Here is a 21,652-nt window from a genome sequence, read left to right on the forward strand (position 1 = left end):
TCTGAATGCTGGATATATTTAAGACTCTCTTAAAAATTTTTTTTTTTTTTTTAATCTCTGACTATAAAGTTAGCTGCTTCACTTATTAGGTGACCTTGGGCAAGTTACTGAAACCGTCAGTGGCTAATTTTCTGTTTCTTTGTTAGTAAAATGGAGATACTAAGAACTCTGTCTCAAGGGGTAGAGGTATTTAATCCTCATGTTACTTACTAGAAGATCTTAGAACTCTCCCTGGCCCATGGTAGGTGCTGTAATTATCATCATCACCACCACCACCATCATCGTTGTTGGAAGAGCACTGTCCTGGCTTCCTTTGGTTGAATTTGGGTACAGCTGTGGCTTTACCCGTAGTGACAGTAGGAGTAATCTGTGAACGTGTTCTTGCCTCTCTTTGAAGCGAACCATATTTTGAAGTGCAGGGATGGTGTAGGCCTCTCATTTATTAAACAGGAGAAACCATCTGTAGAAATCCAGCATATTACTGAAGATCTTTGCTTGAAAGTTTTGGAAACAAAGCCAAAAAAAGTACAAGGGAGCAGAGTGTCGTTGATGTGTTGTTACTTGTATTTGAGAATCTGGTAGATAGTACTTCTGTCACTGTGACGGATAGTTTTGTTTTTCTTTTGTGAAATGCAGGTCAAAGGCAGCACAGCCAAAATATTAAAGATCATGGTCTTTGAAGTTACATCTACTTCCTGTGTGACCTTGGGCAACTTGCTTAACTTCTTTGTGCCTTAATTTCCTTGTCTGTGAAATGTGGATAGTAATTTTATCTCCCTGAATGTTGCTAAGATTAAATTAGTTATTTGTAAAGCACTTAAGAAAACAGCCTGATCCATAGTGAGCCCTATATGTGTGTGTTAAGTCTTGGAAAAAAATTTGTAAAAATCTGTTTACTATATAGTCTTCACTGTGACAATCTCCTGTACGACAGTGGGGGAGAGGTGTCATCCCAAGTCATTGAACTCGACCTATTGTTGAGTTGCTAGAGGATTAGCAGTGAAAAGAGACCTTTTATATCTCCGTGCAGAAGTTAGAGTTCTAATGGGGAGAGACAGATTAATTAAGCACTGTCATTCACACCCCTGAGTGAGAATGGAGAATGGGATGCTATGGCCGTAGTTAACAGGACTAATTAGTTGAGGGGGTCAAGGACAACTTCAAGAAATTGGTAACTTCTATGGGACTTCCCTGGTGGTCCAGTGGTTAAGACTCCGGGTTTCCAGGGCAGGGGGCGTGAATTCGATCCCTGATCAGGGAGCTAAGATCCTGCGTACCGCGCGACATGGCCAAAAAAAAAAATCTGAGACCAGCAGGAAGGCTAGGAGCTCTCCACGCTGAGAGTAGAGATGCTCCGAGCACAGTGAAATGCACGCGGGAGGCTGTGGAGACCAGAGCCAGAACATGTGTGGTTGCAGGAGCTGCACAGATGGGTCTGGGCGGGAAGAGGGGGCTCCAGAGCGAGCAGGCGCAGTGTTGGGAAGCCCTGGTGAGGCCCACCTCAGGGTCAGGGACTTCAGAATTTATTCAAAGCTCGGTGGGAAGCCATGGCGACATTTTGAGCAGGGGGTTGGCATCATGCGAGTCACATTTGAGAAAGGCTTCCCAGACTGCGGTTGGGAGAATGGATTTGAGGACAGCAGGCCTGGAGGGGGTGGGTCCTCACTCACCCAGGCCACAGACTTGGGTGGAAAAGGCAGATTCTCCAGGAGTCAGGATTCAGAGGCTGCGGGCTTTGGTGGGTGCTTGGGTGTAGGGGCCGAGGAAGGAGGTGTCCAAGACGATTCCTGGGTTCCTGGCCTGGGCGGAGAGCGCTGGGTGCTGAGGTAGTCCAGCCAGAGGAACGGGTTTCATGGGAGTGAAGATGTGTTTTCGGTTTGGCCTGTGTGGAGGCGGAGGTGCTTCTGGGCTTCCCAGTGGATGTGTTCGGGAGTTTGTTTCTTTTACGAGTGTGTACTGCGCAACAGGGAGCAGAGCTGAGGATTCTGGAGATGCAGCACAGAGATAGGAAATGACACCAGGCAACTGGATAGCAAACCAGCTGCAGAAAAAATGTAGAGGAAGAGGCAGGGTGGCTCAGCGCAGATCTTGGAGAGCAGAACTTTTAAGGGATGGGTAGAAGAAGAGGTTGATAAAGAGATTTGACAGCGGTAGCCATTGAGAGGGAGGGAGGGAGGGGGTGGGAAAGCCCCGAGAGGGTTTCACAAGTTAAGGAGAAAGACTGTTTCAGAAAGTTAGGAGGGAGCAGACAAGGTCATGCTACAGAGAAGTCAGGTCCCAGGAGTCCAGATGACGCTGCGTTAGCAAGACAGTGTCATTGGCACTCCTATACATAAAATAGGTTACTAATAAGTACTGTATAGCACGGGGAACTCTACTCAATACTCTGTAATGGCCTATATGGGAAAAGAAGAAAAAGAAAGAGTGGATATATGTATATGTATAACTGATTCACTTTGCTGTACCGCAGAAACTTAACACAACATTGTAAGTCAACTGTATGCCAATAAAAATCAAAACAAAACAACAACAAAAAGACAGTGTCATGGGTAATGAGTGGGAGATGAGTTTGTGGCACGGCAGGGATGGGAGCCTGATGGCACAGGGTGGAGAAGAGGGTAACTGGAAAATACATGAGCCTGTGGTGCAGGCATTTCTCCCAAGCTGTTGGCTAATTGGTGAGATTTGAACACGCCGATTTAAGTGTCCAACAGAAAGGAAGAGGTGGAAGATTCAGGGAATATTCTAGCATACACAGGGCTTCTGAATAGCATAGAAGGTGGGATTCAGATTCCAGGTGGAGGGGGGCAAGACACATCTACTTCAGTAACGGAAGGGGTGGAAAGGATGGGTGCAAACCCGGTTCCATTTGTAGCTTTGTGTCAGGACATTGAGGAAATGAGGAACCGATGGATTTATTTCGTCTGTGAGGTAGACAGCAAGGTGGTTTTCAGTAATGAATTCTGTTTTAATTTCTCTCTTACCACATTCTTTTTCCGCTTAATAAGTAATACATGACTTGTAAAAGTTTTGTCTGTTTGAATCGGGTGGGATGGAATATAGATGTTGAAAGAGAAGAAGTGGTGAGAGGTGAGTGGGGAGAAAAAGTAGGAATAAAATGTCTGGAAAAACAGTCTTGGGACTTCCATGGTGGTCCAGCGGTTAAGACTCCACGCTTCCACTGCAGGGGGCGCAGGTTCGATGCCTGGTCGGGGAACTAGGATCCCGCATGCTGAATGGCATGCCCCCCCCCCCAAAAAAAAACCCAAAAAACAAAAAGCAGTCCTCAGACACCGAGACGTGCGTCTATTTCAGAGTTTGTTCTGCTGGCTCTTCAGGTCGAATGCTTTATTCAAACAATCTTTAATCTTGGTTTTTTAAAAAAAATATTCAATGAAGATGGCTTTCTTTCTTTTTCACTGAGGGACCCTGCTGATGTTTCGGTTTGCTCTCAGTGGAATTGTGCTGGTTCTCTTTGGATGTTTGTAAAGAAGAAGTTTTTCTTGGCAACACCGGAGAAGAGATTCCAGGACTTCAGGTTCAGAGGAGAACCTGTAAGAGTTAAAGGCGTAGCCATTATCAGTGATCTAAACCAGAGGTCCCCAGCCTTTTTGGCACCAGGGACCAGTTTCGTGGAAGACAGTTTTTCCACGACGGGGGCGGGGATGGTTTTGGGATGACTGAAGCACATTACACTTATTGTACGCTTTCTTTCTATTATTGTATTGTAATATATAATGAAATAATTATACGACTCACCATAATGCCAACAGGAGGCGGAGCTCGGGCGATAATGTGAGCGATGGGGAGTGGCTGTAAATACAGATGAAGCTTCACTCGCTTGCCCGCCGCTCACTTCTTGCTGTGTGGCCCGGTTCCTAACAGGCCACAGACCGGTACTGGTCCATGGTCCAAGGGTTGGGGACCCCTGCACTAAACATATAATATCTTTTCTTCCTCTTTTCTAGCTAACTACTTAGTTAGGTTCCAACTAGTTTAAGAAACAATTCATGGCCGTCCTCTTCCCTCTGGCTCCGGATGCACTGGCTGTGAGCACGCGGCACCTTCAAGGACGGGAAGCATGCAGACTTTCAAGTTCTTCACTGGGAGAGAGATTCTAGGACTTAGCAGAGGAGTTCATAGCCTGTGTCGCTACAGCTAGAGTTGGTGGCCTGTTCTTGTGGAAAGCAATAGGACAGGGTTCAGATTAATTCTGGGTTTTTTTTTTTTTTTGACAGTTCAGATTTTGGCATAAGACTTCCTGCATATCCTCATGCATTGCCTTCAGTTGCAAGTGAGAGAAACCCAACTAAAACTAGTTGAAGCAAAAAAGAGACTTTCTGGCTTGCATGAGTGAAGTCTTGGGAGTGGGGTTTCTTTGGCTACACTGGCATCCAAGGGTTCAAGCGATGTCATCAGGTCTCTCTTTTTGCATCGCTAGCGTTTCCTGCAATTGGCTTGACCCCGATGGGCACTCTTTCCACAGTGGCGATAGCTTAAGTTTACTTACATCTTTCTCATTGCTCTGGGGATTCCAGAGAACAGTGACTCCTTTTCCTTAGAGCAGTTGTTCTCAATCAGATGGTTTTGTGATGTCCTGGAGACATTTTTGGTTGTCATAATTGGGAGGTGCTGCTGGCATCTAGTGGGTAGAGGCCAACGTTGCCATGTGGCTGAACACCCTACGATGCACAGGGCCAGACACCGCACCCCACCCCCCAGCCCGCAACCTCCCAAGAACGATCTAGCTCAGAGCTAATTGCACTAAGGCTGAGAAACCCTGCCTTAGACATAGAAACACCACATCGTTTATATCAGAATACTTTGGGGGGTAAAATTACGCTGGGACCACAGGCATAAACTGGTCTTGTCCTGGGTGAACCGGAACAGGTGGCTGCCCTCTCTGAAGGCCCATCAGTCCTGGGTCACTTGTTCAGCCTGGACCCATCACTGAGTGTGGCAGATGGGATGCCTTGGCCAGCCTGAATTGCATGCTTACCACGCGGGAGAAGCAGGTGACAAGTGACGTCTGCCTCACCGGAACGCCAAGGGTCCCAACAAGGGATGTGCAGAACATAGAATAAAGCTGTCTAGCGTGCAAGAGAAGGTGCATTTTTTTTGAAGCTTCCTCTAAGTTCTTTTTTAAAAAAATAGTTATTATTTATTTGTTTTTATTGTAGTTTTACAATGTTGTGTTTGTTTCAGGTGTACAGCAAAGTGTTTCAGTTATACATATATATCTTTTTTCTTTTTTTTCTTTTTATTGGAGTACAGTTGCTTTACAATGTTGTATTTTTCGATTCTTTTCCCTTACAGGTTATTACAAAATACTGAGTATAGTTCCCTGTGCTACACAGTAGGTCCTTGTTGGGAACACGGATTTCGGAAAGCAGCTTTACTAGACACTGTTTTTGTCCGGACCTAGGGGCCACGTGTGGCAAAGGACTCTGTGAGATTAGCGAGTCAAGATAAGGAAGGCTTCTCTTTTTTCCTGTTGTTCGGTTGATTCATTTTAACCAAAATAGAGAAGGAGGGGAGAGGTGAGAGGGTGGAAGGGAAGACTCTGGTCTGCGCAGCTCGTCTGGATACAACATCGAGGTTGTTGATTCACTGCAGTGCTTAGTGTCTGTGCCGTCCAGTATTTAACCTCTGAGCTATGGAGTAGCTCAGACGCTTGTGATCATTGTGGAAAAAGCTGGAAGTAGTTAACGTTTATAACATCTTAACTTGTTAGAGTTCAAGAAAATGTTTTAAAAACTAAATAGTGATTTTATGGCTTAATTTAGATTTCTGACACAGTGTTCCTGTTTAATTTTGGAGAAATATTGTTAAGAAAAACTGATCCTTGTGAGTGTAATTCATCTGGCAGAGTGGATTGAGTAATTTTATGTTCTTTTTCCTTTTAAACAAACAACATATTTGAACAGAAATGAGAGCAGATTTAAAAAATTTCTTATTTTCTATATGCCTGGCTTGATTTTAAGTTTGAAATCAATTGAGAAATCCTATAAGCACCTAGAAGAGTTGTCCAAATAAGTTTATTTTCTTCTGAAATTGTATGATAGTCCCTGGAAATGCTTTCCTTGTCTCTGTTTTATTGTGTATGCTGGATAGTATCAAAAGCGAGGATTCAAAAGTAGGTAAGTGACCTGTTTGGACTGTTTTCTTTTCATTCATACTGTAGGGGAATTGAGATGGTTAAATTAAATACTTATGATGTGAGCTCTGAAATCTTTTAGAATTGACTGCTAGGTCTTAATTGATATTGTCTAAAAGGCTTGCAAATTAACCGGGTAATGAGCAGTCCTATGTCCAGAAACCGGATGTATCACTTAACCACAGCTAAGTTTTTTTGTTGCTGTTGCTATACGATGGTTCAGTGCCTTTTGGCAGTGTCTACAGGGTGTCTGTAGGACTGATTTATCTTGACAGTCATCGGACCAAAAAGGTTTCAAAAAGTGCTTCTTTGTCCAGGGAACAAAGAGGCAACTTTAGTAAAGACCTTCACGTTTTGTGACTTCGAGGCTTTCATTTCCAAAAGCTTTAAAGCTGAAAGTAGAGCTTTGAGTAAACACACTTCCTCAGTTTAATGTCTGCAGCGAGAGCACAGCAGAAGAGTGGAGAGGGAGTCGGGTCCATGGTGGCAGCTGGTGCATCAGTGAGCATTTGACCTTCGGAGGGCACCTTGGAGTGAAGCCTGCTAGATTGTGGCATGGTGAACCCAAACCCAGAGTTTATATTAGGAAGAAAATTTGGAATGGAGTGGAATGCACATTCAGCTCTGTGGGCTTACGTGTGTGTGTGTGTGTGTGTGTGTGTGTGTGTGTGTGTGTGTGTGTGTGTGTGTGTAATCTAATCACACTTTAGATGTAACTAAACCATGTTTATTATTTAAGAAGCATCAGTGATGATTCCTTTAAAGTGTAAAGTCATCTCTCAACCTATTATTTTGTGCATGTGAATATCCATTTAATTTTTTTCCTTTTATTATTGAAATATAGTTGACTTATAATGTTTCAGGTATACAGCAAAGTGACTGTTAAATCAGATTCTTTTGGTTATTACAAGATACTGAATATAGTTCCCTGTGCTACACAGTAAATCCTTGTTGTCTACCTATTTTATATATAGTAGTGAGTATCTGTTAATCTCATACTCCCAATTTATCCCACCCCCTTCCCCTTTGGTAACCATAAGTTTGTTTTTGATGTCTGTGAGTCTATTTCTATTTTGTATATAAGTTCATTTGTATCCTTTTAGATTCCACATATAAGTGATATATGATTATCTTTCTCTGTCTGACTTAATTCACTTACATGATAATCTCTGGGTCCATCCTTGTTGCTGCAAATGGCATTATTTCATTCTTTTTTTATGGTTGAGTAGTATTCCATTGTATACATATACCACATCTTCTTTTTCCATTCCTCTGTTGATGGACATTTAGCTTGCTTCTCTGTCTTGGCTATTGTAAACAGTGTGTGAATATCCATTTTTCTGTCTTGGATTTGGTTAAATGAAGGTGCATATAAAATATCTTCAATCTGAAACAGCAATGAGTAGATTACTACAATCTCAAATTAGAAGTGTTAGATTTTATTTTCATTTGCCTCATAATCTACTTATAAGTTTAGCTATTGGTAAACATTATCTGAGATGTACTAACACAAAGTTTAAGTTTCCTAGAAGTCATGATAATAATAGTGGTTGTCGTAAAAGTAGCAGTTAATAGGGTTTTAAAAATTTTTATTATTTTTTTTAAACCATGTAAGGGGACAAACCTTTACATTAATTAGCATTGACTTCTCACAACCGTCCTATTTGGTAATTACTCTGACAGGACACACCATTTTGCAGTTTAGGAACCTGGGTTTAGGTCGGTTAAGTTACTTGCCCAAAGGGCACTTGCCTGGAAAGCTGTGTGGCCCCCGCCTGTTTCACACTCTCTGAAGCCTTTAGTTTTCTAGAAGAGCATATATTATTGCCATTGATACCGTATGTATTTCACAAGCTTTGTGGTAGTATCTTGTGTAAAGCCATGGGGGGAGGGTGTTATGTCTGTAGAGCGTACTTTAGGAAATTTAAAAATTTTCCATGCAGGTGATAGAAACTTCCTTTAAGCTATTAAAAGTCACAGGAAAGGAAGTCATTTTCAGATGATCTGGAATAGTGGCTGTATGATTCTACTTGTATTGCACAAAATGAAAAAGAGCGCTGTTGCTTGCTTTTTAGCCAAAGCAGAATTTAAAGAGTAACGTCATTGTTAACGATCCAGAGGGCTCATTGGGTTTGAATGGTGCTGACAGCTTGTTATGCCATTTTCAGCCTCCATGTCTTGTCACTGATAGGCAGAGGCCTGTAGGATTTCTCTCTTTAAAGGAAAACACTTTCCTTTGTTTTGCGGAATGGGTGCTTTGCTGTCAATGTCAGTTTGGACCCTTGCTTAAATTTGCTGCTTATTTTATGTCCCCAAACTGTACTGCCGTTTAATTTTCTTCGCAAATAGCCATTCCCTTTCTCTCTAGATGTATTTTCATTCTTTCTGCTGATGATATTCTGAATCTATTTACCGTGAAATGAATTTTCTCCTGGTTTACCCATGAGCGACTTGCTATCCAGAAGGTTAAGAATTTTGCCCAAAGTCACATGGCGAAGGCAGAGACAGTGTTAATGAAGACATTGTAGTTAGGTTTAAAATATTTCAGATTCTGTCTGATCTTGAATTTAGTAAACCTCAGTTTCCATGTAGAAAGCTGGAATTTAAGTCCTGCAGTGCTGACTCCCGTGGAGCGGGAACGAATGCCCAGGCCTCCTACTCTACAGCTGAGGAAACATGCCCCACGTGTCCGCCTAGATACCTGCTCTGTCCCGTCTGTTGGTTTCATGAAGCTCATTTGGTAGTGTTGAGTCTACATTGAAGTCATTTTTCTTATCTGTATGTTTGCAGCATTAATGAACAAGTAATGAGGAAATCCTATGTAAAGGGTGACTTTTCTTTTTCCCCTTTGGAAACCAACTGTTTTCATGATGCTCACATCATATTCATGTTCATGAAAAATTTAGATCCGGAGGAGAGAAAATACAAGGTCGAAGATCGTTACAACAGGCCAACAAGTTCTTCAAAGTAGGAGGCTTGGAATAAAGCCAATTCTGGTCCCTCTAATGGAGTCCTTATAAAAGTTCCTGGCTTGACTTTCACTATCAAGTATTTTGCACATATTAATTATGCTTATGTGTCCTTCCATTGAGATAAGTGGTACTGTTCCCAATTCTCTGATTTATAGGTGTGCATAAACTAACTTAGTCCCAAAGGAAGCTATGATTCCATACTAAGCTTACCCCAATAATATATGCTGGTTTTTTAAAACATCTTTATTGGAGTATAATTGCTTTACAATGGTGTGTTAGTTTCTGCTGTATAACAAAGTGAATCAGCTATACATATACATATATCCCCATATCCCCTCCCTCTTGAGCCTCCCTCCCACCCTCCCTATCCCACCCCTCTAGGGTGTCACAAAGCACCGAGCTGATCTCCCTGTGCTATGCGGCTGCTTCCCACTAGCTATCTATTTTACATTTGGTAGTGTATATATGTCAGTGCCACTCTCTCTCTTCGTTCCAGCTTCCCCTTCCCCTCCCCGTGTCCTCAAGTCCATTCTCTGCGTCTTTATTTCTGTCCTGCCCCTAAGTTCATCAGAACCATTTTTTTTTTTTTTTAGATTCCACGTATATGTGTTAGCATACAATATTTGCAGCACTATTTACAATAGCCAGGACATGGAAGCAACCTAAGTGTCCATCGACAGATGAATGGATAAAGAAGATGTGGCACATATATACGATGGAATATTACTCAGCCATAAAATGAAACGAAATTGAGTTATTTGTAGTGAGGTGGATGGACCTAGAGTCTGTCAAACAGAGTGAAGTCAGAAAGAGGAAAACAAATACATACTGTTTTTAATCTGAGATTCATAAGGCCGTTTGAAGCAAATCCTCAGCCCTCAACCATTTAATCATTCCCATGAGTAAGAGCGCTTCCTCCTGACACCTCCTTTGAAGGTGAAGTAGAGAAATTAATGAGTTGGATAGAGATGATGTGACATTGTTTTGTGGTTGGGACATCCATTCATCTGCTACGACTGGTCCTAATAAAGCCTGAACATTCCTAAAAATGTCCTGCCCCTCACCTTGCTCCTGTTCCGCATTTCAGTAGACGCTCAGCCCCTTGAGGGCATTGTCCGATTTGGGTCCCCAACTAGTGCCAAGGACTGTGCCTGGCTCTCAGGTTTTGGATTCATACTTGCTGTGTAGATTCCTGTCTGGCTCCTGGCATGTTGGAAGCCCTTGAAGTACAGAGGTTGGATGATACCAGTAGAGAAGCAGATGCGATTGTGAGAATCCAGGGCCTCTGATGGCTGCCCTGTCTCCGAGCTGCTGATGGAAGGCGGGAAGGGCCTTTTGTAACTTTGGACTACCATCTCCCATCTCAGCTCCTCTGCAGATGCCCGCCAGGGTGCTTTACATCTGATGAACACAGTCAGAATCAGACCTCTCGGGAGGTGAAAGTGGCTGGAGTCTGGTTAGAAGGTTGTTTTGGCCTGAGTTGAGTTGATAAAATTTTCAAAGCATGAAGAGAGGCCTGGGAGGAGTTAGGGTACATTTGGGACAGCATTCAAATTCTGTTCAGGGTCCCAGACTGCCGCCACATGGAAAGAAAAACTCAAGAGTGGTTAGTAGTTTATTTCTTTTGGCTGACTTTCTATTGTCATTCCTTAATGACTGTTTATATTTAATATGCTGCAAGTTGTATATAAGTTTCTGTTTAGTCTGTCTCTGTATAGAGATAAATAGCGTAGGTGAATTTTCTCTGTTGTACATGAGTAAAGAAGGGTGTTAATGTTTCATTTGTTTCACATCAAGCAAAATAACAGGACAAAGACAAGTAAAAGTAGTGATGTGGCTACACAGTCAAGTTGTACTTCTTTTATTAGATTTAATAGAACGAGGTCCCTGAAGGAATGTTAAAATCTGTTCAGAATAATAACTCCAAAACGTTCCCAAGCAGTAACGATAAAATACAAGGAATCGTATTATTGATGCAAAACCAGAGCTGTGATATTAGAAGTCCTTGTTATCTTAAGAAGAACAAAATGTCATGTTTTTCCTTATTAAAATTTTTTTCTTACATAACCAGCTCTGTGATAAACTCAGTCTGGACGTTCTGTGTTCATGGCATCACTTCTCATTTTATTTCTCCTAGAAAACTGTGAGGCATGCCATCCATTGGATGCTTTGTACACGGGAAGGGACCTCGGCCATAGGAAGGGACCCCAGTACCGTGTTGTCAAAAAGAGAGAGGGCTCTTTTTGAAAACAGTGACATCACTGACCTTTTCTTTGGCAAGCTGCCGATAAAATATTGTAGGGAGTAGCTAGCTCTCTTTTTGCTCTTGTAGACACAGTAAACAGAGACTGGCCTCTTTGGCTTTTCTTACCCTTATTATAGTGCAGGTGATACTTTTCTCTGTCTCCTTTAGAAGCTAGACTATCACTAAAGAAGGTAGGTGTGTGTGTGTGGGTGTGTACGTAGTACGTGGTGAGTCAGCCTCTGTGGCTGTTGGCTGTGTATTTTGTCCTTGGTTTATATTATGTTTTTTTTTAGCTTAATCTAGATTTTAAATTTTCTTTTTTTTTTTACATTGAAGTATAATTGACTTACAATATTGTGTTAGTTTCAGGTGTACAGCAAAGTGATCCAGTTATACATACATATCTATTTTTTTCAGATACTTTTCCCTTATAGGTTATTACAAGATACCAAGTATAGTTCCCTGTGCCATACAATAGGCCCTTTATCCCATTATGTCTTGAGGAGCAGTGTGTCAGTAACAACTGGCTGCATGTTACAGAAAAGCCAGTTGACAGATGTTGACTGTGTCGGTTGGTGGATTTTTTTTTTTTTTCCTCTCCCATAGTAAGTCAATAGTTGGTGGTTGCTGGCTGGTTTTCAAGGCTGAGGAGTCTACAGGTTTTGTAGCCTTTTACTCATGGTTTGCAAGATGGCCTAGCCATGACACCCCCTTTCTAGGGGACAAGAAAGAGGAAAAAGAACAAAGGGGGGAAAGTCTGTATCAAAGGCTTTCCCAGGAATCTCCTATCAGCTCCCGCTCATAGATCATCGGCTGCAGCATTCACGTGGTTTCCCCGCACTGCAAGGAAGTCTGGGAAGGAGTTGTTTGTAGTCCAGCCTTTGTTGCAGAGGAAGGCAAAGGGAGAGAAGATTGGAATGGCTGTTGAATGAGACAGTTTCTGCATCTGCCAGAAGCAGGTCCAAATTCTAGTGCTGAGGATCTTCATAGTGTTTCTCCATTTAACGTCACTTAATCAACAGGTCGTCACAGAGCACTGTTGATGTGAGCTGTGTAGTTATTGGTCTTAGTGAGCCAGAGAGAGATGCTAATGGATAATGTGTTGTCTTATTAGGATTTACAGTCTAGTTATAGAAATATAAAACACGTGAAAGAAATGGTTCTGGGAAATTAAGTGCTATGTTTTCTCACCAGATGATAAGAAGAGGGACCTTGATGGATACCTGGTGTAGTTAAAAGGGCTCCCTGGAGAAGGTAGAATTGACTGGGGATGGGTGGGTGGGACGGATAGAGGTGTCTGGGAAAGGGGAATAGCTTGAATACCCAGGGTTATTTAGGATGTAGTGCAGAATATTAGGGCCTATAGGAAAGATGAATGTGGCTATAAGTTCTGCCCTAAAACAAAACCAGAGAGTTGTGGTTTTGGAGCAGGAAATAAGGAGGTAGGCTGCTTAAGAAAAAATGATCAGATACTCCTCTGTGGGAGCCTGTAGAACCTGGGGCCAGGGAAGCCCATGAAGTCCTGTTCTGCTCACCTTGAGGACAAGGGCCATGGTCTAGGTTGGTGGCAGTGCCTTTGGGGAGGGAGCCCAAGGGAGATGAATGAATGAGGCCAAAGGAAAGTTAGCAGGACTCACTGGCTTCTTAGATTTGCTGAAAAATCTAAATCAAAGATAATATTTTCAGTTTGGCACGCTAGGAGAAAATTAGAAACCAGAACAAGAAAGTCACTGGGAGCACAGGGCAGTTTGGTTTTGAGCCAAAGGCTTTGTGCCCCAACTGGTCTTCCCAGTCTCTGCTGCTCTGTGTTCATCATCTTGATTTCCCTTTACCAGCTTCCATCCCTGTAGCACCGATAGCTTCTGTTTATTCACAGTTTCTGCTTCCTCCAAATGTTGGCTAACTCATGGGCTGCTTCTTTGAGTGTTCCCTCAGCCTCACTGTTCCTATACTCCACGTCTGAGTTCATAAGTCAGCTTCCTAAGGGAATGTGGTTGGCCCAGCTAATTACCATTGTTCTTGTTTGGGGGAGAAGTTGTCTGGCTCTTGGGAGGTCACTGGCCAGCCTTTTTTAAAAAAATTTTATTTTTTATTGAAGTATAGTTGATTTACAATGTCGTGCTAATTTCTGCTGTACAGCAAAGTGATTCAGTTTACATACATTTTATATATATATATATACACACACACACACACACACACACACACACACACACACACTTTTTTTTTTTTTTTTTTGCGGTTCGCGGGCCTCTCACTGTTGTGGCCTTTACTGTTGCGGAGCACAGGCTCCGGACGCGCAGGCTCAGCGGCCATGGCTCACGGGCCCAGCCGCTCCGCGACATGTGGGATCTTCCCGGACCGGGGCACGAACCCGTGTCCCCTGCATCAGCAGGCGGACTCTCAACCACTGCACCACCAGGGAAGCCCCAACACACTCGTTTTTTAAAATATTCTTTTCCATTATGGTTTATCATAGGATATTGATACAGTTCTCCGTGCTATACAGTAGGACCTTGTTGATCCATTCTGTACATAATAGTTTGCATTGACTAACCCCAACCTCCCACTCCATTCCTCCCCCAACCCCTTCCCCTTTGGCAATTTTTTGTTTTCTGTGTCTGTGAGTCTGTTTCGTAGATAGGTTCATTTGTGTCATATTTTAGATTCCACATATAAGTGATATCATGTGGTATTTGTCTTTCTCTTTCTGACTTACTTCACTTAGCATGATAATCTGTAGTTGCATCCATGTTGCTGCAAATGGCATGATTTTGTTCTTTTTTATGGCTGAGTAGTATTCCATTGTGTATGTGTGTGTATATAAATATACACACACACCACATCATCTTTATCCATTCCTCTGTGGATGGACATTTAGGTTGTTTCCATGTCTTGGCTCTTGTGAACAGTGCTGCTCTGAAATAGGGGTGCATGTATCTTTTTGAATTGTAGTTTTGTCCAGGTATATGCCCAGGAGTGGGATTGCTGGATCATACGGTAATTCATTTTTAGTTTTCTGAGGAACCTCCATACTGTTCTCCATAGTGGCTGCACCAATTTACATTCCCACCAACAGTGTAGGAGGGTTCTCTTTTTTTCCACACCCTCTCCAGCATTTGTTGTTGTAGACTTTTTAATGGTGGCCCTTCTGACTAGCGTGAGGTGATACCTCATTGGCGTTTTGATTTGCATTTCTCTAATAATTAGTGATGTTGCCTATTTGGCCAGCCTTTCGATGGGCTGCTCTTGGATCTGCTGCCCCTCCCTGCCTGGCCAGTTGTAAGCTATCATATAGAACAGGTTTGCCCAAGATTGTCGCCTCACCAGGGCCTGGGAGAGGAGGAGAGGGCTGGCTGGGGGCAGGCACCGTGCAAGTAGGAACCTGGTCCATGCGCCAGAGCTTGCTTGGTGTTTTACAGTCATTTCTTTATCAGAGGGAGCTGTTTTCCATCTCACTGTATGCAGAAGGTGGTGCAGTTACATATGAATAAACCTGTGATTAATACTTCTTTCGGTATTTATTTTTTAACAGCTTTATTGTGACATAATTCGCACACACCATATGCTTCACCCATTTAAAATGTACAATTCAGTGGCTTTTTGTACGTTCACAGATTTGTGTAGCCATCACCCCAGCCGATTTTAGAATATTTTCATCACCCCCACAAAGAAGCCCTGTATCCCTTGGGCTAATTAAAAAAAAATTTTTTTTTTTGCTGCGCCCCATGGCATGCAGGGTCTTAGTTCCCTGACCAGGGATCGAATCTACAGTGGAAGCGCAGAGTCTTAACCACCCTGATGATGTGTAACATGCTTCCCACCCCAGTGCTATTCCAAGTGAGGCCTTTTTGACCACAGTTTTTCCATTTGCATTGCTTCCCCATTCTTCTTCCCCCTTGGCCACATAGCACTTATCACCTACTGTGTGTTTTTATGTATCTAATGTTTGTTTTTCTCAGAATGTGAGCTTTATAGAGGAAGGGGTTTTTATCCTACTTAAACTGTCCAGTACCTGGTCAGTATTCAGGTATTTGCTGAATGAATGAATTATAATCAATTTGTTATGCTTCCAGCTACCAGTTGTGCTAAGAACTCTGTACCTTATACTATCTTTATTTTATTCCTATAGAAATTGAAGCTCAGAGGTGGAATAATTTGCCTCAAGTAGGTAACTGGCAGAGCGGATTTGTGAATCAGTGTAGCTCATTGCTGTCTGCTGAAGATGTAATGTAAGCCACGTATATAATTTACATTTTGTTAGTAACGTCATTAAAAAAAGTAACAGGTGAAATTAATTCAAATCAGATTTCATTAATCCAGCATATCCAAAGTATTACCATTTCAACCTAAAAATTGTAACCAGTATAAAAATTGTCTTGTGCATTTTTGTCCAACCAAATCTTTGGAAGCCCGTGTGCATTTTATACTAAAATGGTAAATATTCATGGGGCCCAGCCACATTTCCGGAGACCAAGAGCCCCACGTGGCCAGTGACTGTTGTGTTGGGAGCCCGACTCTAAATGACATCAAATCTCATGGTCCTGCGTCTGTCCCTTGCTGCTTCCCTGTACTCAAGCTGCCACCCTTTTCCAGCTTGGGAAGATAATAGCAGAATCTCCATCTGACATTTGTAGAGGCCAACCATGTATAGAAGCCTTAGTTTACATGCTCAGCTCCTTTGATTTTCAGAAGAACTCAAGGAAGTAACTTTGTCAGGTCCCGGTTCCCTTCTAATCAGCAGAGAAATTTTACAGGCAATGGTATGGAGATCTAGAGAGCTTAATAGCTTGTCTGAATTTACAAGGTTTCTATTGATACTTGGCAGGGTCAGGTATAGAATCCAGCTCACGTGAGGCTTGGGATAGTCCTTCGACATAAAGTCTGCCCCCAAGTCCATAGTTGGCCCGAGGACCTCGCTCTGTCCGAGATCCCCAGAAGTTCTGTGTTGCTGGTTTCAGTCTCTGCACATTTGGACTCCTCCCATTTTTCCTCTTGTTTTGAACACTGTTCTTCCCTCCCTACCCTCATTCACTTGTTGGATCTCTTCTTTCAGACTGGGCTCCTTCTGAGACTTTCTTATTTCCCCCAATTCTCCCCTGGAAGTTCCCTGTCCTGTCCCTTTCATGATAGGTAACGTCAGACAAACCCATATGAATCTTTTGAGAAAAAGGTTTGTTAATTTGCCGACTTGACTGTCGGAGGGCCGGTTCGGTAGTTGGCAGTATGGAACTAGGGGAAGGAAAGATTTCTCATTTGTGGCTAGTTCCCTGCCCTCCCAGTTTGAGGGGGCTCTGTGGGTGTCTTCTGGGCAGGAGGGGAGAGCCTGCAGCTGTGTGGGTGCTGGGTGCGGCTTTCAGCGGCTGAGAGCTGGCAGTCCTTGCCAGGCTTGCGGAAACTATGTGGATTGGAACAAAAGGCTGGGTGTGTGAAGTTAAGAACCCTCGACTGAGAGCTGGAAAAGAGCTGCTTATGGGCAATTGTTTCTGAGAGACAGTGTATTTGATACGTTCGGGTATCCTCTTTCTGGTATCCCGGAGTTAAATGTGTCGAGAACGGTTTATGTCTCCTCTCGGGTTTTCCCTTGTAATAGTAGTTTCTTTACTGACCTCAAGTGCTGTTCTGTGTGTGTTTTGTGTTTGTATTGGGCTGGGGTGGGTGTGGCAGTGACATTTAATTCAGACCGCATAGTCTGCAGCATGACCTAGCAGTTCCTCTCTGATTGAAAACTTGGTATTTGGATTTATTCCACCTTCATGGGAGAAGCAGCATTCTTTCATGAATGGAAGGAACGCTTTTGTTGGGGGGTTAGTCATTACATCACACTTTTAAGTTTATCCACTCTAAAAAGGAATTGCGTGGACTTCTGGAATCATATAAAAGCGAAGAGTATGAATTGGGAAATCTGTCCATTGAGAACATGTGGGCTAGTTTGCCTTGCATAGTATTGGACTTTTCTTAAGATTTTGTGCTGATTGGTGCTAAGCAACTTTTAAGGTGATTTTAAGAAGGCTTTTCTAGGACAAAAGAAGGAAAAATGCTAAATGAGTTGAATTGAGTGAGCCGCCACTTGCTTCAGCCATTTGGGCAGCAGCAGTAGCAGTAGCAGCAGCGTCTTTTCTTGGGTCCATTCTCTTGACTCTGGTTTTCATGCTCATGCCTAGATCAGAAGCTGCCAGATTCTCCACTATTAGAAATTCATTCCTTTTGAAATATAAACACGATACCAATTCATGTTATTGTCTTCTAACAGATTACACTCTTCAGCATTGGTATTTTTTCTTTCAACTTCATTGAGGTATACAACTTACCCTTGAGAAACACCAGTTTGAAATGCATAAGTCCACTTATACATGGATTTTTTTCCAATAAATATTTACTACAGTACTGAATGGTCTGTGGTTGGTTCTGCATCTGGAGATGCAGAATTGCCTGTGTGGAGAGCTGACTAAAGTTACATGCAGATTTTTGACTGCACGGGGGTCGGCACCCCAAACCCTTCATGCAGTTCAGGGGTCTACTGTAATGGACAAGTAAAATTGTAAGATATTTAAAGGGTGCAACGCAATGATCTGTTATATGTGTACATTATGAAAGGACCGCCCCCCCCCCCACGGCACTGATATATTTTATAAGGCTAGTTGAAGCAGATACAGAATGGTAACCCGGTAGGGGTGGAGGAAAAGAAAAATGAATGTTGATGTGGTTGATGAGACAGCCCCAAAGAGGAATGATTTGTTTATTTCTTCACTAAGAGGGCTGGGCTGGGGAGCAGAGAGTATTGTTACTCATCAAAGAACAGATATCTGCTGCTCACCTATTCTCTGTTGCATTCCCCAGGAATTCTGAAGGATAACAACAGCTTTTAACAATTGAGACAGGACATAAACTTTGACAGGACGTAAGCACAAGGAAAGGAAAATCAGATATAATGATATTATAAAAAAAGCAGAAGACCCATAATAAGGGTGTATAAGGTTTATTGCAAGATGGATATTAAAGAACAGTGGCTCTCAACCCTCACTATGCATTACAATCAAATGTGAAACTTGTTTTTTAAAAAAAGGATGCTGATGCCTTAAAAAAAAAAGGTTGAGAGATTATATTCTACTTGCTTTGGGGTGAAGGTTGGGCATTTTTGAAGAGTTGGGAATATCTGAGATGGGTCATGAATTAAGCCTTACGTAGAGAGTGATTCATGACCTTTAGGGAATCAGAATCACCTAGGGTGACTCACTGAAAATGCAGTTTCCTGGTCTTCCCTCAAATTCTGTCCTGGGTCTTGGGCTACCGTTTGAGAAACCCTCTGGTAGGAGTAGAGTATTGGGTCGTGAGATCACTGGGTACTGAATGGGGTTGGACAGGTTTCCTGGAAAGTGGGGCATGAGCAAGTGTCTGAGTAATGCATAGAATCCAGAAGTGTGGGTGGGAAAGCAGAAGGTGTGTTTGGGGCATTGAGAGAGTTGGTTTCAGTGGGAGAGACATGCAAGATGAGGCTGGGAAGGCAGAGGGCCTTCAGTGCCACTTGGAGGAGCCTTGTTTTTGCATTGTTAGGCTTGGAGAGACCTGAGTTTGGAGAGCCTGGCCTGAGCCAGCCAGGTGGGTGAACATGTCCAGAGGGTAGGTGTCCTTGACACTAGGAAGTGGTGGTTATGTGGACGGTGACTTGGGAAGTACTGTTTCGTTTCATATCAGCTCCCAGGGAGTAATAAACTGGTGACACTTGAACTAAAACCCTCTAAATCTGGAATAACTTAATTCAGCAAACTTTTATTAAGTGCCTTTTATATAGCAGATATGCTGAAGAACTCTAGGTTATTTTTTAAACGTGTGTTAGAGTGCTGTGTTGGTAACACGTTTATATAATTCCTGCAGGCCCCAGTCCATCAGACCAAGGAGAAAAATAGCAACTGTGACTTTTATTTGTGTACCGATTCTAATGTCACAGTCAGGGCTCATTGCAAACGTCTTACTCAGGACAATTTGCAGTGTTTTTGAGGATCTTGACTTGACACATACAATTGTTTTGTGTTGGAAATATTACCAGAGGAAAGCTGAAAGACTGCTTGTTCATTGGAAGTGTTTTAAAAATATATGCTGGGGGCTTTCCTGGTGGCGCAGTGGTTGAGAGTCCGCCTGTCGATGCAGGGGACACGGGTTCGTGCCCTGGTTCGGGAAGATCCCACATGCCGTGGAGCGGCTAGGCCCGTGAGCCATGGCCGCTGAGCCTGCGCATCCAGAGCCTGTGCTCTGCGATGGGAGAGGCCACAACAGTGAGAGGCCCATGTACTGCAAAAAAAAAAAAAAAAAAAAAAAAAAAATATATATATATATATATATATATATATATGCTGGGCTGTGGAACCCTTTGAGTAGCTAATAAAAGCAAGAGCTGCCTTTCTACAAAAATGCACGGAGACATGGAATCTTGCTTATAATTTTAGGGCTTTTAAATGCTCTGAAATCGGTTCATAACTCCTGTAGGTCTCATAGACTCCAAGTTAGTGCTTAGAGTAGACTATGGAATAACTGTGATGTTGCTTACATCTTAGGGGAGTGGAGCAATACAGCCGTCCCGGACATTTTCTTTTCTTTTAGTTATTAGCCATAATTCATCAAGACCTATGAGTAATTCAACATCTATTTAGCAAATAGTTTTTGAATGAAGCTGGCATAAGCCACAGCCAAATGTTTGCATATCATAGTACTATAATTAAGTACACGTCGGAATAGGTGTGTGTGTGGGACTTATGCCACATCCGTTTTCACTCCTGACAGGCTGCACAGCAATGAGCGTGTTTTTGTTAGGTCTTCTGAAATAACACACGAGATATGATCTAAGCTAGCGATTCCCAGGGTGTTTTGCGGGGTGGGGTGGGGGAATGCTAGTGCCAATAGAAAGAAGCTCCTTGAAAACAGTGTCTGAAGTAAACATTGTTCTGTAACTCATGACATGTTCTGTCCTGTCTTGAAGATACATCGTACACCTGATTATATTAAAGGAAGTCTGGCAGTAAAGAAGCCTGTTTAGTGTGGTTTAAACCCATTGATTCCTAAGTTTATTTAACTAGGACCTCCCTTCTCAAACCACTCTTTAACTTCTCAAAAATAAATATTGTGAGATTTTGTAAAAAATTAATTTATTTATTTGGCTGCATTGGGTCTTCGTTGCTGCTCGTAGGCTTTCTCTAGTTGCGGCGAGTGGGGGCTTCTCTTCGTTGTGGTGCACGGGCTTCTCACTGCGGTGGCTTCTCATGTTGCGGAGCACGGGCTCTAGGTGCGTGGACTTCAGTAGTTGTGGCACACGGGCTCAGCACTTGTGGCTCGCAGGCTCTAGAGCACAGGCTCGGTAGTTATGGCGCTTGGGCTTAGTTGTTCCGCAGCATATGGGATCTTCCCCAACCAGGGCTCGAACCCGTGGTTCGCGGATTCTTAACCACTGTGCCACCAGGGACGTCCAGTATTGTGAGATATTAATTAAACTTATGGTAATCAAAGTTGGCTGCGTGAAATATAAATGAAGCCTTAATGTGTGTGAGCTGCAGAATTTACTTTTTTTGTTTTAACCCACATGGAAGGAATTATGTAGACACTTTGGGTGTGAACTTCATCTCCCCGCAAATCTGTTGTCAGAATTTTGAATAATATTGTGAGATGACTGAGATATGCCTAGTAGTACCTTAAAAAAAAAAAACCTGTATTTGCTCCTATGAAAGAAGACAGAACATACCAAGAGGTGATCAAGAATCGTGTTGAAAATCAAATGAAAAACTTGACAGTTTTCTTCTGCTAACCTTTGGCTTTTGCTCAACTGGAATCTTTTCTTTCCCCAGCATAAATTGCAAATTTGAAAATAATCACGAAGGGGGTGGAGGACCGGGGAATAACATATTTGAATGCTCAAGGGAATGAGTCTTAAAATAATAGGACCGATAAATTAGAGTGCTTTATGTATTGAAGGAGCACTGATAAACGATTATAGGATCATGAAGGATGTTATATATGAATATACTGGGCAGTAACTTCCCCCCGAAAATGGTATAAGTCTTAAGGTATGAAAATTGTAGTGTGGTTAATGGATTAGTCCTTCTTAATAGTTTATTATCTATTTTAGGATGACTTTCAAACATTTAATTGATTAGATCACCTACCAAACACTGGATAAGCATCTGTAATTGACTGGCCAGTACCCTAGCTGCTGAATATTCAGGAAAGGATAGGATATGGCTCCTGCCCCTGAGAGGCTCCTAATTTGGGTGGAAGTAGCTTTCCCGATGC

The 21,652-nt window shown here is 42.6% G+C and overlaps 1 protein-coding gene across 5 annotated transcripts in view; it reads left to right on the plus strand.

The window, feature by feature from the left end:
* ARHGAP10 (Rho GTPase activating protein 10) overlaps nucleotides 1–21,652 on the plus strand; it is a 326,931-nt gene that overhangs the window by 10,649 nt on the left and 294,630 nt on the right. The window lies entirely within an intron of this gene.

Source organism: Lagenorhynchus albirostris, chromosome 4 (genome assembly GCF_949774975.1).
Source record: "Lagenorhynchus albirostris chromosome 4, mLagAlb1.1, whole genome shotgun sequence".
Lineage (NCBI taxonomy): Eukaryota > Metazoa > Chordata > Mammalia > Artiodactyla > Delphinidae > Lagenorhynchus > Lagenorhynchus albirostris.